This window comes from Octodon degus, unplaced genomic scaffold, assembly GCF_000260255.1.
Source record: "Octodon degus isolate 3935 unplaced genomic scaffold, OctDeg1.0 scaffold00152, whole genome shotgun sequence".
NCBI lineage: Eukaryota > Metazoa > Chordata > Mammalia > Rodentia > Octodontidae > Octodon > Octodon degus.
In genome coordinates, this window is record NW_004524728.1 from 3846873 (window position 1) to 3865460 (window position 18588).

The 18588-nt window shown below is 37.7% G+C and overlaps 1 pseudogene; it reads left to right on the forward strand.

Moving 5' to 3' along the window:
• Positions 1–15404: 15404 nt before the first annotated feature.
• Positions 15405–17722, forward strand: LOC101573007 (annotated as a pseudogene).
• The last annotated feature ends 866 nt before the right edge of the window (positions 17723–18588 follow it).

The window sequence follows — 18588 nt, forward strand, 5'->3', positions numbered from 1 at the left end:
TTTTTTGAATGATTCTCTAATGCTTTAGCTTTTTCTGTGAGAATTTCTGTTTATTTCTAGTTTCCCAATGTACAGGATATATTTCCTTGCATTCCTCTTGTTCTTTTTAGAAATTGCAAGTTGTATGTATTATAATATGTATTATGGAATGACAACTTTAAAAAGTGGAGGGCTGGCCAAATAGCTCAACATATTAAACCCCTGCAAGCAGGCACAGGGGCAGGGGCAGGGGCATTCTATCCCCTGGCCTGCTGTGCCAGTCCGACCTGCGGGGTGCACTGACATGGTGATTGAGACTGGGTATGGTGGCACATGCCTGTAATCCCAGCACTTGAGAGGCTATAAACAAGAGAATCACTATGGATCCATTCTAGTAGTGAGTCCCTGAACACCCTGCAGAACCTTCCTTAAAATACAAAATAAAATGAGTAGAAATGCTCATCCTCTAGGGATTTTTTTTTTTTGTGGCACCAAAGGTTGAATTCAGGACCCTCCACTTGCCAGGCAAGTGCTTATTCTACTGAGCTATCTCCCTGGCCCCTATTGGGATTGTTATTGCTCATTGTACTTTTTTATTTGCTTGTTTAGTGACTTTTCTGAACCAGTTTCTTTGCTGTGTATGGCCATTGACACGTCTGCTCTGTTTCCCACTCATCAACTAATGATGAAAAAAATATTTTGTTAAATGCTGCAACTGAAAATGATTGTTTTTGAGGGTGCTTCTGCTTGTGGCGGGCAGGTGTTCACTCACCCAAGTGATTTAGGGCTCTGCCCCTTATTCCCTTCCTGCAGGATCCAAGAGCCACTGTCAGTCAGCGGAGGGCACTTAGGGCTCTCCTGTCTTCTCCCTTCATATCATGGCCCTAGACATGCACCTGGCCCTGGTGCATGGTACTGCAGTAGTACTTCCCAAAGCTTTCTGTTTCCCAAGGTCACTCCTCACTCTTTCCTTTCATGATCTGACTGCCCAAGTGGTTGTGCAACTGCTAGTCATGGCTTCAGGTACCAGCAACTAAATCATTTCCCTGCAAATGTCTTCAAGAAATGTCTTTGGGTAGTAGCTCCGCAGGGGGGATTCTAATTAGGTGATGCATTAAAAACAAGCCTTTCAACAGAGTCTGCTCCTTAGCAAAGGGATAAACAGACCAAGGATGAATTGTGAATCTGGCCTGTTTTGCCCTTTCTAATATCAGCACCAGGAAACAAGGCTGCTAATTTCAATGATCCACTAAAATGTCAAGTTGGAGATAGGAGTATAGAAAGGTAAAATAAGAAACTTTTGATGTTTTTGTTGAGATTCAGCTAGTTTCATTAATAAGCACTCCCTGTGGTGTTTCAAGTTTATTATTCTCCAAAGTTCCAAAAAAGTTGATTCAGCAGTTCATGCCTATTTTTTTATACCTTTTATGTGGAATATTTTATGTAGTTCCTTCATTTATTATTTTTGTGGTACACTGTTGTACTAGAGCTTTTAATAATGAATAAGATGACTCAAATAAGTATTCATGTAAATAAATAAGAAATAGAAAACATGGAACACCATAATTAGCTGGATGTAAAACGTGCAAAAGAACATATTATTCCACCCTTTGTTTTGGGTTTTCCAGTTTTGTACATGTTACACTAAAATATTCATAACATACATGGGTGCTAAAACTGCTCAAGATAATACTATGTCTTGAAAAGAGGCATAAGCAGTGTGACTCAAGCTGATTGTAGCAGTACCTGGCTATACTCACAGCGTTTGGAGAGGCTGAAGCAGGAGAATGGCAGGTCCAGGCCCAGCCTGGGATTGGACCAAGTGAATTAGAGATTGAGTGACTTAGAAGCACTCTTTGTCAAAATAAAAGTATTTTAAAAAGGGAAAACGACCCTGGGTTCAGTCCATAGTACCAAAAGAAAAATTAATGTGATTGAAAGAACAAAAATGTCCTTAGCTACTTTATTATTATAGACATTACTTATTGTCATATAACAGGAATTTTATACTTAATTTTTCCAGAAAAGATGTTAATCAGATTCAGTAATCAAATCAAATAAAAGTATACATGGCCAGATAGATCTCTGATTATAAGATTATTTCCCAAACTTTAGAGAGTATTTTTTTTCCTATGATTTAATGTTTCCAAATAATTTTCTGGACTTGTTTCCAAAGTGAGTGTTTGTATTGCTTGTGTTTATTTCCTCGTGAATCACATTCTGCGCACACTTTGTAAAGGTTGTAAAATAGCTCTTCAGAGGCAACAACTTCAGGCCTCACCTGTGGACTGCATCAAAACTTCACAAGTAGTAGTTTATGCAGTAACAATCATTTTTCCAGACTTTTTTTTTAATCTTTCAGATGAAAAAGAAGAGAGTAAAAGATAAGAAGGTTGGAAAACTCACACCCATAAGCCCAGCACTGGATCATGAGTTAATGACAAACTCTAGAAGTCCACCCCATGACTGCATGAGGCTTTGGGGGGACAAGTAGACACAAACCATAACAGTGGGTATCTAAGGGATTATTTGGCATTTAAAGTTTTATTCTCACATGCCTACTAGAATCCTTTGTACTAGATGATCAGCTGCTTAGTACTTAGTCAAAAACCTGTTTTATTTATTTTGCTCTTTAATACTTAAAGTGTAAAAAAAATCAGAAGGGGCTGGGGAGATGGTTCAGTGGAATAAGCACTTCCCTGGCAAGTGCAAGGTTCTGAGTTCAATCCCCAGTTCCTCAAAACAAAACAAAACAAAACAAAACAAAACAAAAACCATTTAAAGTGTGTGCTAGCTTATCTACCAAGGCTCACTGGATCCATTTCTCAAGTTTTTCTTGAATCTATAGAATTATTTCTCAGCCACTGTTTTAGAAGAACCATTCACACTTCATATCTGGACTATTATAATAGACCTTAAAAATTGATTTTCTCACAGTTATCCTGACTCAGCTTCCATTCTTCAGAGAAGAAGAAATCTTTTATTATTATCTCACTCTTTAATGCCTCTGTTTAATTCTCTTTAAGGCATATTTGGGCATTTATTTTTCTTTTTTTTCCCCATAATTTTATTGAGAAACAAATAGCAATGAGACAGTTGGAAACCAAATTGGTAGGACAGTTTCAATAATTAACACATTGCATACATTCTTCCTAGTGGTTAATTGCTGCACAAGATGCAGACATGATATCCTATTTACAAACACCATTAGAACAAATCATTAAGAGAATGTAACTATATATCTATCCTAACCACTTTGAATACACAAATACAAAATGGACATTCATCTGTACCCCCTTTTTTTTGTTAAGTTCCATCATTTGAATATTATAGGTGTGTTAACTCAGCAAAATATTCTAAAAGAGTCCAGTAGTCCATAATAGTATTGGGTCTTCCGCTTGACTGGCAATGTCAGAAATTGTTGACCTGAGTCTCCTACAGCTCAACATAACAGTATGGCTTTACTTCTTATACTTCGTTTTTATACTTTTCTCCTGGATGGTTAAGACCAAGATAAAGCAAGACCTATGCAACAAAAGTTGCAGCTTTTGGATCTGATAAGGTCAGTGAAACCCCTCAGGATTTATCCTGAGATCCTGTACCTCAGATTGTAGAACCTTTGTCAGTGTCAGCCATGTGGATGAGTCATGGCCATTGTTTGGCCAATGTGGGCACTTATATGTAAAGATGAATATTCTTAACATGATTTCCAGACTGTATTGATCTTTTAATAATGTCTTGCTTGCTCTACTTCTGAATATTCTTACATTCTGATTTATTCTTGGGATGATTTTGTTGCTACTATCCCATTGTTACACTGCCCTACAGTGTCAAATCAAAATAGCAGTTTTCAGCATGCTGTGCTTTCTCTTCCAATCTCAGTTACTTTGCCCACCTCTTGTTTGGAATGTGTAAAGGTGTAAGAGAACATCTGTTCTACTCTCTCAGTGGGAAAATGAGACAGTTCCTTGAACTTTTTACAAAAACAATGACAATTCCTTGAACTCTTTATAAGAAGAGGTAACCTTAATTTCAAGTGCAGGCCTTATTTATCCTGGACTCTACTATCCTGGCATTCACCAAAAGTTATAATGCACATGGAACAGCAATCTACTAGCCTGTTGTCATGAAGTATGACACTAAAGTGAAACAGATTTGGAAGTATACAAGTTATTAAAATTATCAAGTAGGAGCTTTTAAATATATAAATGTCAGATATAAGCTGGGTTAGTTTTTGCAACTATGTGCTTCCATAGATCAAAAATGATCCTGACATGATACTTATTTAAAAAATGCCAGCTTTGTAGGTACATTATCTGTTTATTGTTACTGAGAAAAAATCATTTTGCTCATTTTTGCATTTCTGAATGAATATTGCCAGTTCCTACTATATAGCTTGTTCCACAGGAAGAAACTTACAAATATTCAAGGAAACACATGCTGAATATGAAGTTGAGAAACAGCAGCTCTTTCATATCATATTTAGTTTGTATTCTAATACTTATCATACATAAAATGGCTTAGATTTATTACACTAAATTTAACTTTAGAATATGTGTAAGAAAAAACTGTTTAAATATTTGTTTTGGAATGATAGGAAGTATAAACAAAAAGTAAAAATAGATCACATTACAGAATTATGAAATTATAAAACAAGGTTGAATAGTACATATGATTAGATAGCTTAACCTAGCCTATCAATTTTTCTTTAATTCCTCACTTTATAATGTCCAGATAATGTAGTGATCATTCTTAAATATTAATATGGTTACCTGTAAATCTACAAGACCTGCACTAAATACTTGAAACACAGAAGAATGCAAGAAAGCTAGGTCGCACTCACACCAAATGGCTAGGTTGACATATTCTTCTTGTTTATTCCAAAAACAATTTTTTCCTCAAAACTAAGGAAATGATTTTCAATTTATGTGGTCTAAGGGAGATATCTCAGACTGTGACAAAGCCCTAGAGCATAGCTTCCCCTGGGCCACTGGTTCCAAATAACTGTGCTGTGCTGATTGTGGGCTGTAGCCAGCAAAATGCACCACGTGTGAGGTGTTTAGAATTGCAGTTTTACACTTTACCTCAGACCTAGTAAAGGAGAGACTATATCTAATAGGATGCCTGGTGATTTGCATATATATTAGAATCTGAAAGCCAACATCTGAGCGAACTCCTCACTTTCACTCCACACAAACCGTATGGCAAATAATGATGCAACTCTTGACTTGTCTTACAGGTAGATGCCAAGTGGACCTGAACCCTGTATGGGATTTTCTTTGCTTGTAGTTGGAAAAGTAACTTTATTCCAATTAGGATAATCATTGAGCCAGTGTTCAGAGACACATTAGGTAAAATTCATGGAAAATTTTCTTTTTTTCTTATTATGTATTTATTATAGGGTCTTACAATGCAGCTGGGACTTGTAGCAATCCTCCTGTTTTCAACCTCTCCAGTGCTGGGATTACAGGCATGTGCCATCACAACCCCCAGACTCCATGGTCAGCTCAGCACACCTGGGGGTGGAGCCAGCATGGCATGTGGTGCTGGGAATCAAACCCATTCCCTGTGCTTGCCTAAGCAGGTGCTTAGTCCACTGAGCTAGCTTGCTGGCCTTTCAAATATTTTAAACAGTGAAATTGGAAGTTCCTAGTCATTAAGGTAAAGGAATGCAGCTTTTATCTTTCCACAGTCAGTGCATCATTCTCTGAGATCAAGAGAAGGGCCAGGAATGGGTGGGCAGGCATGGCAGGAAGGCCTGGCAGTCTACTGGCTCACCATAAGTTTCAATCTTATTTTACTAAAAGTAAATTATAATATTCTTTGAACAAAAATTCTTTTGATTACTTTAAAATTTATATTTTATATATGAGAAATTTATGAGTGAGAGAGATATGTATATGTACTAGTGGACATGTATATGTGTGTAAATACGTATGTATATATGCATACACATGGATACACACATGAGAATATATGTATTTGTATTGTCATAGTTAGCTTATGTGGCAATTTTGTTTACACTGATGACTGTCTTGAACTTAGGCAGCTAAAGTCAGTTTGTGGCATGCATTGGGCTTACTGCTCAGAAACTAACAAACCTGCAAGGGTGAAAACAGTTTAAGGGAGCCCACTCTCAGGCCTGTGGTAGATTTTTTCCTGGATATAGACACAAGTTCAAGGGCAAGACTAGACTTGGCTTGTGGAACCACGCAGTGTGCTGTAGCCCCACTTCGAGCCTACTTATACTCAGGCTACAGGAAGGAGCTAGCATTAAGAGTAGAGAGATAGATGCCTATTAGATCTTTATATGTGTGTTATAACTTCTCTTAAATAGTTATGATAGACAGGTGCAGGAAGAAACACATATTGAGAAATATATTTCTGATATTTTATTCATGATGTCAGACAACTGGGCATTAAGTTTATAATAATAGAGTTCAGAAATATAGCCTATGTACCAAATCAGGTAAATAATTTGTTTTGGTCATTAACACTTACTGTAGTGTAGTTATACATGTTCATTCCACATGGACAACAGCTGCTTCAGGCCGTCTTGCAGGTTTGAGTTGCTACAGCAGAGACTGATATGTATGCAAAATAAAATGACTATTCATTAAAAAGTATGGATTGAGCACACTATTTACTTCAATTTCTTCTTGAAATTTCACAAAAATAAAATTGGTTTAAGAATTTATAAGAAAACATGAAATATAAATGGTGGTAATGGCAGTCAAATTTTACAAGCTTAAAAGTGAAAGGACTGAGAGCTTCTGGCTTCCCTGTGCCCGCAGGACACCACCAGACCAAAACTCAGGCACCTGCATGAGTGACACCTTCTATCACACATTCAGGACCTCTGCAACCCTCCAGAGCCCCCAGACCCAATCCCGCTGAGTAAGAACTTGAGTGACTGTCTAGGAACCCCCAGATTCAGTCCAAGCCCAGACCCAGCTAGTGTGTGAGAGAGCTTCTGTGCTCCCCTGTGCTCCCTGGGCCAGGAACACAACACAGGGGCAACACAGGTTCACTGTTCAGTCAGAGGGGCAAAACAGGTACATTTCCAAGGACTGCAGCAGGAAAGAGCTGAACACAACAGATAAACCCAGACCAGGCATAACTGGATAAACTCAAACTTAATAGATCTGCACCTGAATTTCAGTAGGTGCTAAGGTTATGACTGCACCAAAGCTCTACAGGACAGTTAACCAAAGGTTAGAGGACAGTGCTATACAAAATGAAAAGACAAGAAACAAAATGCAATCTTAGGCTTTGAGCCCACCCACTACAAATGCAGAGGACACTATTAACTCAACTGAAATGAATGAATTAACAGCATCAGAAGCAAAGAAACAAGAGCAGAAAGTTTTAGAGGAACTCAGAGAAGAATTAATTCCTGAAATGAAAAAAGAAATTTCTGAATGCATAGAATCTGAAATAAAGAATATAATAACAAACATATGGGGTAACCCAATGCCCACCCAGAACAAGTGCAAGAGACACTAGCTCAGTTGAAAAATATGAATTAATAGCGTTGGAAGCAAAGAAAGAACAGTAGAAAGGTAGAGAGGAACTCAAAAGAAATAATTTCTGAAATAAAAAAAGAAATTTTCAAATTCATGCCATCTGAAGTAAAGAATCATATACAGAAACATGGAGGAAACCCAATCTGAAAAAAAATCTACGCAGTAAAAGAATTAATAACTGCTTCTAAAGGAGACATTGATAAAAAAAAATAGAGGAGACTAGAAATATGATGGATTCCTTGAATGAGCAATATACAAAGGAAATATATTGTATGAAGGAGAGTCAAAGAGATATAGAGGAACTTAAAATCTCAATCAAAAGCTTGGAAAACAATTTGAGTGAAAGTGAAGACAGAGTTTCAGATCTTGAAGACACTGGTGTAGCTAGTGAAAAGGTAAGAAAGGATCTCTTAAAAACTAGTATGCAGGAAAAATAGTCCATCACCTGCAAGACAATGCAAAGATGAACAATGTGAGACTAACAGGCATCAATGAGAAAGATGGAGTCAATACAAATGATATAAAAATAATATGGGCAGAAGTAATAGCAGAAAACTTCCCAAATATGAGGAAACAATCTGACATTCAGGTAAGCCAAGCATACAGAAGTCCAAATAACTTCAATTCTATTTAAAACACACACACATACAATAGTCAAGACCCCACCAATTCAGCACAAGAATAATAAATTGAAAGCAGCTACAGAAAAGAGACAGATCACATTCAAGGGAAAACCCATCAGAATTATGACCGAATTCACTTCACAAACCATGAGGCAAGAAGAGAATGGAGCAGAGTACTTCAAGTCTTCTATGAAAACAAATTCCAGCCCAGACTACTATATCCTGCAAAACTCTCTTTCAAGTTTGATGGAGAAGTGAAATACTTTCATGACAAAGAACAACTAAAGAATTTCATGATGGCAAAGGCAACCCTACACGGACTATTGAAAGATGTTCTAGAGTGGGACAAAAATGATCAGAACTCCATAAACAAGAAGAGAAGGAGCCCAATAAATAGGGAAAACAATGAAACACAGGACAAAAAGGAATAAAAAATAAAAGGTAAATAACATGTCAATCATAAGTAAACACATCTCAAAGTAACCATCAAGGTAAATGGACTCAATTCACCAGTTAAGAGAAATATTCTGGCACAGTGAATTAGGAAACAAAATCCAAAATTATGCTGTATACAAGAAACACAACTCAAAAAGACATTCATAAGCTTAAAATCAAAGGATGGAAAACAATATTACATGCCTCAGCACCTCAGAAAAAAGCAGGGGTAGCAATCTTATTTTAAGACAATCTGAACATCCAACCAAGAATGATCAAATGAAATAAAGAAGGCCATTATATAAGGGTTAGAGGAAAAATTCAAGAGGAAGAAGTAACACTCAGAAATATCTATGCATCAAACACAGGAGCACCCAATATATATGACAAATCTTAATGGACATGAAAAATCTAATATTGAAGAAAACAATCTTAACAGGAGAACTTAACACCCACTTATCTCAAAAAGATAGGTCAACCAGACAAAAAATTATCAAAGAAGTAGCAGAACTGAACCAGAGCTTGGAACAAAGGGACTTGGTGTAGTATTCCACCCAAACACAGCTGAATACACATTCTTTTCAGGTGCACATGGGTCATTTTCTAAAATAGAACACATACTGGTCAATAGGTCATGCTTAAGTATATGCAAGAAAACAGAAATTATCCCATGCATATATCTGACCACAGTTCAATGAAACTGGAAATAACTGACAAAAGAAACCACAAAAACCATGTAATGCATGGAAATTAAATGGGACTGTACTGAGCAACCTATGGGTCACAGATGAAATAAAACAAGAAACTGAACAATATCTACAATTCAATGAAAACTAAACGACAACTTATCAGAATTGATGAGATACAATGAAAACAGTTCTCAGAGGAAAATTCATAGCTGTGAACTCACACATTAGGAAAAGAGAATGGGAAAAAGTAAACACCCTAGTTCTCCACCTGACATCTAGAAAAGGAAGGACAAATAAAACCCAGAGTTGCAAGATGGGGAAGAAATCATAAAGATTACAGGAGAAATTAATTTAATTGAGATCCAGTACTATCCCAGGTCTGGGGAGTTTGTGGGAGTGTCCAGCTACCCAGTGCTCGCAGGACCTGATGGTCCCAGTCCAAGTGCAGTGTGGGTGAGACCATCTTCCAACCCGTTGCTCCCCACCAACACTCCACAACATCCCCCACCTTGCCTGCCCAGTGAGAATTTCTGCCACATTCTGAGGACCCACAGATCCAGTCCTAGCCCAGGCTCAGTGAGTATGTGGGAGAGCTGCCTCTCCCCCCGACTCCACCTTGTTCCCTCCAGACTCAGCTCAGGCCTGGCATACAGGCTTGAGTTGAAGTCATGCAGCTGCAAGCCCTGTAGAGAGAGTAGGGGACAGAACTACTCAGCTAGTCCAGGAGCAGAACATCTTGCCAGAGGGGCACAACATTCACTCCCTAGGGAAGTAGCAGGAAGGAGCTGAGCACAGCAGCCAGACCCAAGCCAGGCACAGCTGGATAAATCCAAACTTTATAGATCTGCACCTGAACTTCAGTATGTGCTAAGGTTATAACTGCACCAAAGCTCTACAAGAAAAGTCAGAAGACAGTGTTACACAAAATGACAATGAGAAGGAGCAAAATGCAATCTAAGAACCCAAGCCCATACATAACAAGTGCAGAGAACACTGACACAGAACAAATTGGGAATCACACAACTGAAAACAATGAATCAAAGGCTTCTAAAATAAAGAAACAGCTGCAGAAAGGTATAGAGGAACTCAGATTGTAAATGAAAAAAGAAATCCCTGAATTAAAAATATCTGAAGTAAAGAATAAAATGCAGAAAAATATGGAGGAAACCCAATACCCACCCAAAACAAGTGCAGAGGACACTAACTCACCTCAAATGTATGAATTAATAGTGTCGATAGTAAATAAGCAACAGCAGAAAGTCATAGAGGAACTCAGAGAGGAATTATTTTCTGAAATAAAAAAGGAATTTCTGAACTCATAGCATCCAAAGTAAAGAATCAACTACAGAAACATAGACAGGAAACCAAATTTGAAAAAAAAAAAACACTGCAGTAAAAGAACTAATAACTGCCTAAAGAAGACATTGATTAAAAAAAAAAAACCAGAGATTAGAAAAATGACGGATGCTTTGAATGAGCAATACAGGAAAGAAATAGATCGCATGAAACAGAGTCAAAGAGATATAGAGGAATTTATAATCTCAATCACCAGCTTGCAAAACCGTTTAAGTGAAAGTGTAGACAGAGTTTCAGATCTTGAAGATGCTGGTACAGATAGTGAAAAGGTAAGACAGGATCTCTTAAAAACAACTAAGATGGAGTAAAAAATAATCCATCACCTGCAAGATGACACAAAGATGAACAACCTGACACTAACAGACATCAATGAGAAAGAAGGAGACAATACAAATGACATTGAAAAAATAAGGCCAGAAGTAATAGAAGAAAACTTCCCAAATATGAGAAAACAATCTGATATTCAGGTAACTGAAACATACAAAATGTCAAGAAACCTCAACCCAATTAAAAACACATGGAAGCATATAAAAGTCAAGATCCCAGAAATTCAGCACAAGAATAATCTACTGAATGCCGCTAGAGAAAAGAAGCAGATCACATTCAAAGGAAAACCCACCAGATTTATGGCTGCCTTGTCTGCACAAACCATGAAGGGAAGAAGAGTTTGGAGCAGAGTACTTTAAGTCCTTTGTGAAAACAAATTCCGGCCCAGACTAGTATACCCTGCAAAACTCTTTCAACTTTGATGGAGAAGTGAAATACTTTCATGACATAGAACAGATAAAGAATTTAATGATGACAAAGCCAACCCTAAACAGAATACTGAATGATGTTTTAGAGAGGGACCAAAGTGATCACAATTCCATGAATGAGATCAGAAGCAAGCAACTAAATAGGGCAAGCAATTAAACACAGGAGAAAAAGGACTAAACGACAACAGGCAAATAACATGTAAATCATAAGTCAATACATTTCAATTCTAACCATCAATATAAATGGACTCAGTTAACCAATTAAGAGAAATAGATTGGCACAGTGGATTAGGAAACAAAATCCAAAATAGAAGAAACACATTTAACTCATAAAGACATTAACAGGCTGAAAATCAAAGGATGGAACAGAATATTACATGCCCCAGCAACTCAGAAAAAAGCAGGGGTAGCAATCTTATTCTCAGACAGTCTTAACTTTGAACCAACAATGATCAAGCAAAATAAAGAAGGCCACTATATACTGGTTAGGGGAAAAGTTCAAGAGGAAGAGGTAACACTTATGAGTATGTATGCACCAAAGACAGGAGCACCCAACTATATAAAGCAAATCTTAATCGCCTTAAAAAATATAATATCCAAAACCACAATCTTAACAGGAGAACTTAACACCCACTTATCCCCTACAGATAGGTCAACCAGAAAAAAAACTTAGCAAAGAAATAACAGAACTGAACCAGAGCTTGAAACAAATGGAATTAGTGGACATATATAGAGTGATGAACCCAAACATAGCTGAATACACATTTTTCTCAGCTGCATATAATTCATTTTCTAAAATCGACAACATACTGGTTCATAGGTCATGCTTAAGTATATGTAAGAAAACAATAATTATCCCATGCACATTATCTGACCACAGTGCAATGAAATTGGAAATAAATGACAAAAGAAACGAGAAGAAACCCCTAAATACATGGAAATTAAATGACACCCTACTCAGCAACCAATGGGTCACAGATGAAATTAAACAGCCAATTCAATAATATCTACAATTCAATGAAAATTCAAGCACAACTTATCGGAATTTATGGGATACGATGAAAGCAGTTCTCAGAGGGAAATTCATAGCTGTGAACTCACACATTAGGAAAACAGAAGGGAACAAGTAAATATGCTAATGATGCACCTTCAACATCTAGGAAAGCAATAACAAGCCAAACCCAGAGCCCAAAGACGGGAAGAATCATAAAAATTAGAGCAGAAATTAATTCAATTGAGATAAAAAATTGAGAGAATTAAAAAAGCAAAAAGCTTGTTCTTTGAAAGATTAAATAAAATCGATAAGCACCTAGCTAACCTCATCAAAAAGAGGAAAGAAAAAATTCAAATACAAGCAATAAAGAATGAAAAGGGTGTAATTTCCACAGGCCCAGTATAAATTCAGAAGATTATCAATAGCTACTTTGAGAATCTTTACTCTCACAGAATAGAAGACATAGACGGAATGGACAGATTCCTAGAAAGGTACAACTTACCACAACTGAATCAAAAAGATATAACCACTCTCAATAGCCTAACAACAGCCAATGAAATACGAGATTTAATTGAAAACCTACTGACAAGGAATAGTCCAGGTCTGGATGGATTCACAACTGAATTCTACAAGAAACTTACACATGTAGTCCCTGTACTCCTCAAACTCTTCCGTGAAATTGAAAAGGAAGCAATCCTCCCAAAATCATTCCTGGAAGCAAGTATCATACTGGTACCAAAACCAGGGAAAGATGCAACTAGGAAAGATAAATACAGGCCAATCTCCATCATGAACAGAGATGCCAAATCCTCAATAAAATCCTAGCAAATGCAATACAGCAAATCATCAAGAAGATCATACACCATTACTAGGTAGGATTCATCCCTGGGATTCAAGGATTTTTCAATATTAGAAAATCTATAAATGTAAAACACTATATCAATAGAGTGAAAACTAAAAACCACATGATCATCTCCATTCATACAGAAAAGGCTTTTGACAAAGTCCAACACTCATTCATGTCCAGTGTCCTACAGAAAACTGGAATAGATGGCCTCTACTTCAATCTGGTAAAAGCCATTTATGAAAACCCAACAGCTAACATAATCCTAAATGGGGAAAATCTGAGATCTTTTACTCTTAGATTGGGTACAAGACAAGGATGTCCTCTATCACCACTCCTATTCAATATAGTAATATAGTTCCAGAATCATTAGCTGCAGCCATTAGACAAGAGAAAGAAATAAAAAAATAAGAATAGGTAAAGAAGAAGTTATATTATCATTATTTGCAGATGACATGATACTTTACTTGGAAAAACCCAAAAACTCCACCAAGAAGCTACTAGAATTAATACAGAAATTCAGTAGCATAGCAGGTTATAAAGTCAAGACCAAAATCTATAGCATTCCTCTACACAGACAACAAACACACTGAGAGGGAAATTATAGAAACAATACCTTTTACAATAGCATAGAGGAAAATGAAATATTTTGGAAATCTAACTAAAGAAGTCAAAGATCTTCTCAAGGAATATTAAAGTACTCTTAAAAAAAGATTTTAGAGGATTTCAGAAAATGGAAAGATATTCCATGCTCCTGGATAGGAAGAACCAACATTGTGAAGATGGCCATACTCCAAAAATTGCTGTACAGATTTAATGCAATCCCTAACAGACTACCACCAACTTACCTCACAGAGGTAGAGAAACCATTCCTAATATTTATTTGGAATCAGAAAAGACCTAGAATAAGAAAGGTATTCATGAGCAATAAAGACAAGGTAGGAGACATTACAATTCCTGACTTGAAATTATACTACAAGGCAACTGTGATAAAATCAACATGGTACTGGCATCAAAATAGACCTGATGATCAATGGAATAGATTAGAAGACACTGAAGCCCCTACAAACACACTCAGCCACCTTATCTTTGACAAAGGGGCCAAACATACTCACTGGAAGAAAGATAGCCTCTTCAACAAATGGTGCTGGAAAAACTGGCTCTCTACATGCCAAAAACTAAAACTTGACCTAGGTCTATCACCATGCACTAAGCTAAAGTCAAAATGCATTAAAGATCTAAACATTAAAGCGGAGACACTAAATCTCCTGGAAGAGAAATTAGGAGGAACTCTTGAAGACATAGGGGTAGGCAATGAGTTCATGAACAAAAATCAAATCACACGGGAAACAGTTGAAAGAATTAGCAACTGGGACTTGTTCTTACTGTGAAGTTTTTGAACATCAAAAGAAATTACCAGCAAAGTGAAAAGGCAACCAACAAATTTGGAAAAAATCATGACAAATAAGTACTCAGACAAAGGTCTGCTCTCTATAATTTATAAAGAACTAAAAAACACTAGGGCCCCAAAATTTAAAGACCCAGTCCAGAAATGAGCATCTGAGATGAACACACAATTCTCAGAGGATGAAATTAAAGAGGCAAATAAATATATGAAAAAAATGCTCCATATAACTAGCCATCTGCAAAATGCAAATTAAAACAACACTTAGATATCATCTCACCCCAGAAAGAATGGCTATCGTAAAGAAATCACCCAACAACAAATGTTGGAGAGGCTGTGAGGAAAAAGGTACCCTTCTACACTGCTGGTGGGAATGTAGACTGGCGTAAACCTTGTGGAAATCAGTGTGAAGACTCCTTCGAAGAGTTGGACTGGAAATCCCATTTAAACCAGCTATTCCTCTACTGGGAATTTTTCCAGAAGATCTGAAAATATCATATCATAGGGATATATGTGTGCCTATGTTTATAGCAGCACAATTTGTGATTGTGAAATCTTGGAAACAACCAAGATGCCCATCACCTGAGGAATGATGGAAAAAGATGTGGTATTTTTATATAAAAGAGTATTGCTCAGGTATAAAGAATGATAAACTCAAAGCCTTTATATTTAAGTGGATGTCACTTGAACATATACTCATAAGTGAAATAAACCAGACACACATTTGTAAATATCGTATAGTTTCCCTAGTATAAGAACTCAAAAGAGTACAGAATTACCTGGGGCCACCATATTGAATAGGCTACCGGTTCACTGAGGGATTGTTGGGGAATGAATACTCCAACAGAGCACCCTCGCATGCTCTGTGGAGAAGCAATATGTTAAAGATCCCTGTTAGATGGGCCTTAGTAGGCCTTTCTAAATCTTCTACAGGATATGTTCGAACAACTGCCACCGCAGCCAGCAACTTGATTAAAGTGTTTGTTGATGGCCAGTCTGTCATGGTGGAACTTTGAACTACTGTCCTCCAAGCTTGTGAGAAGGTTGGCATGCAGATCCCTCGGTTCTGTTGTCATGAAAGGCTGTCTGTTGCTGGAAGCTGCAGGATGTGCCTCGTTGAAATTGAGAAGGCTCCTAAGGTTGTAGCTGCTTGTGCTATGCCCATAATGAAAGGTTGGAATATCCTCACAAAGTCGGAAAAATCTAAGAAAGCCTGAGAAGGTGTGATGGAATTTTTACTAGCAAATCACCCATTGGATTGTCCTATTTGTGACCATGGAGGTGAATGTAATCTGCAGGACAAGTTCATGATGTTTAGAAGTGATAGAAGCCGATTATTAGAAGGGAAACGTGCTGTGGAGGATAAGAACATTGGCCCATTGGTAAAGACCATTATGACTAGATGCATACAGTGTACTCGATGTGTCAGGTTTGCAAGTGAGATTGCAGGAGTGGATGATTTGGGAACAACAGGCAGAGGAAATGATATCCAAGTTGGCACATACATTGAAGAAATGTTCATGTCTGAATTGTCTGGGAATGTTATTGATATCTGTCCTGTAGGTGCCCTAACCTCTAAGCCATATGCCTTTACTGCTTACCCATGGGAGACAAGAAAGACAGAGTCCATTGATGTAATGGATGCAGTTGGAAGTAATATTGTGGTTAGCACGAGAATGGGAGAGGTGATGAAGATCTTGCCACAGATGCATGAGGACATCAATGAAGAGTGGATTTCTGATAAAACTAGATTTGCCTATGATGGCCTGAAATGTCAGAGACTCACAGAGCCAATGGTCAGAAATGAAAAGGGGCTTTTAACCTACACCTCGTGGGAGGATGTACTATCTCATGTAGCTGGAATGCTGCAGAGTTTTCAAGGCAAGGATGTGGTAGCAATTGTAGGTGGCCTACTGGATGCTGAAGCCCTGGTAGCCCTGAAGTATCTGCTTAATCGAGTGGACTCTGACACCCTATGAACAGAGGAGGTCTTCCCTACCATGGGCGCTGGAACAAATTTGCGCTCCAATTATCTTCTTAATACTATAATTGCTGGAGTGGAAGAGGCAGATGTTGTTCTTCTGGTTGGTACAAATCCACGTTTTGAGGCACCAATGTTTAATGCTAGAATTCGAAAGAGTTGGCTTCATAATGACCACTTCATAACTTACAAGTGGTCCTGATAGGCAGTCCAGTGGACCTCACTTACAGATATGACCACCTGGGTGAGTCTGCCAAAGTTCTACAAGACATTGCTTCAGAAAGGCATCCATTCAAGCAGGTATTGAAAGCAGCTCAAAAACCAATGGTGGTTTTAGGCAGTTCTGCTCTCCAAAGAAATGATGAAGCAGCAATTCTTGTGGCTGTTTCTAGCATCACACAAAAGGTCCACGTGACATCACACAAAAGGTGTGACTGGTGATTGGAAAGTTATGAATATACTACACAGGGTTGCAAGTCAGGTAGCTGCTTTGTACCTTGGATATAAGCCTGAGGTAGAAGCAATTCGAAAGAACCCCCCCACCAAGGTGCTGTTCCTCCTAGGAGCAGATGGTGGTTGTGGGAGCTCCCATAAATGATGTTATTCTCCCAGGAGCTGCTTACACAGAGAAGTCAGGTACTTATGTTAATACTGAGGGCAGAGCTCAGCAAATCAAAGTAGCAGTGACACCTCCTGGCTGGGCAAGAGAAGACTAGAAAATTATACAAGCCCTCTCTGAGATTGCAGGTATTACTCTTCCGTATGATACTCTGGATGAAGTGAGGAACAGATTGGAGCAAGTCTCCCCTAATCATGTTCGATATGATGATGCTGAAGGAACAAATTACTTTCAGCAAGCAAGTGAGGTCTCCAAGTTAGTGAACCAGCAGCTTCTTGATGACCCACTTGTCCCACCTCAGCTGACCATAAAAGACTTCTATATGACAGATTCCATCAGCAGAGCTTCACAGACAATGGCCAAGTGTGTCAAGGCTGTCACAGAGGGTGCCCAGGCAGTGGAGGAGCCGTCCATATGCTGAGACAGCTACCAGCCCGACTTTGTTGCAGATAGTAATGGACATGAACAGTGAAGAAATTACTTAGACATTTAATTATTTAAACAAATATGAAGACAGTAATATTTAAAGTTATACCACGCTTATCTGAAAGTGGTATTTCAGGTATCAAACAGGTTAGCAATTTCAGGTTTATATGCTTTGTGTGTTAACTACACATTTGCTGTTCCATGTTAAAGCATCAGCAATCTTTGACAAATAAAAAGAAAATCTTTAAAAAAAAAACAAAAAGAACTCAAAAGAAGAAATAAAATTAGAAAAATATAATACAAGTAAAAGGAAAGCAGGAACTTGTGGACTAACTAATTAAGAGAGGGAAAGGAGAAGAGCTAAGAAACATGACAGTGACAAGCCATACAGTTATGTGTAGAAGATGGGCTGGGCAATGATCCTGAGAATCTCCAGAAGATTTTTGAATCTAGCAGTTAATTGGAAAGATTCCTACCCTGACTAACTCTATATTCTGATACCTGTGAACTAAGTAACTGCACTGAAGATGGTAATCTGTAATAGTAGTTTCATGCTTGGAGTGCTTGTCATTCTGGTCCTCTGAATACCGGCTGCTTGTCATGACATGCCAGTTGCTACTGTGCTCTCTTTTGGGTAGATGATTTTTCAAAAAGAAGGGGGCAGTGAATGAAGGCAAGATACAGGAAAAGGAATGTTGTGGGACTGTCTTGCTTCAAGGTTGTATATGGTAAGATTTTTGGACTTATGTGTAAACATAAGAATTATATAATTCTTCATGACTATTTTTTAAAAATATATTCTAATTTTTAATTTTTTTTATCATATTCTGAAGGGACTTAATGTTCAACATATCAATACTTGATGTAAAATACCTGTTCCATGTTAGGCCTAAGATGTTTGTTATACAGACAGTTAGTGAGGTTAAGCTTAACAGCCTAGGTTGTATGGTAATAAC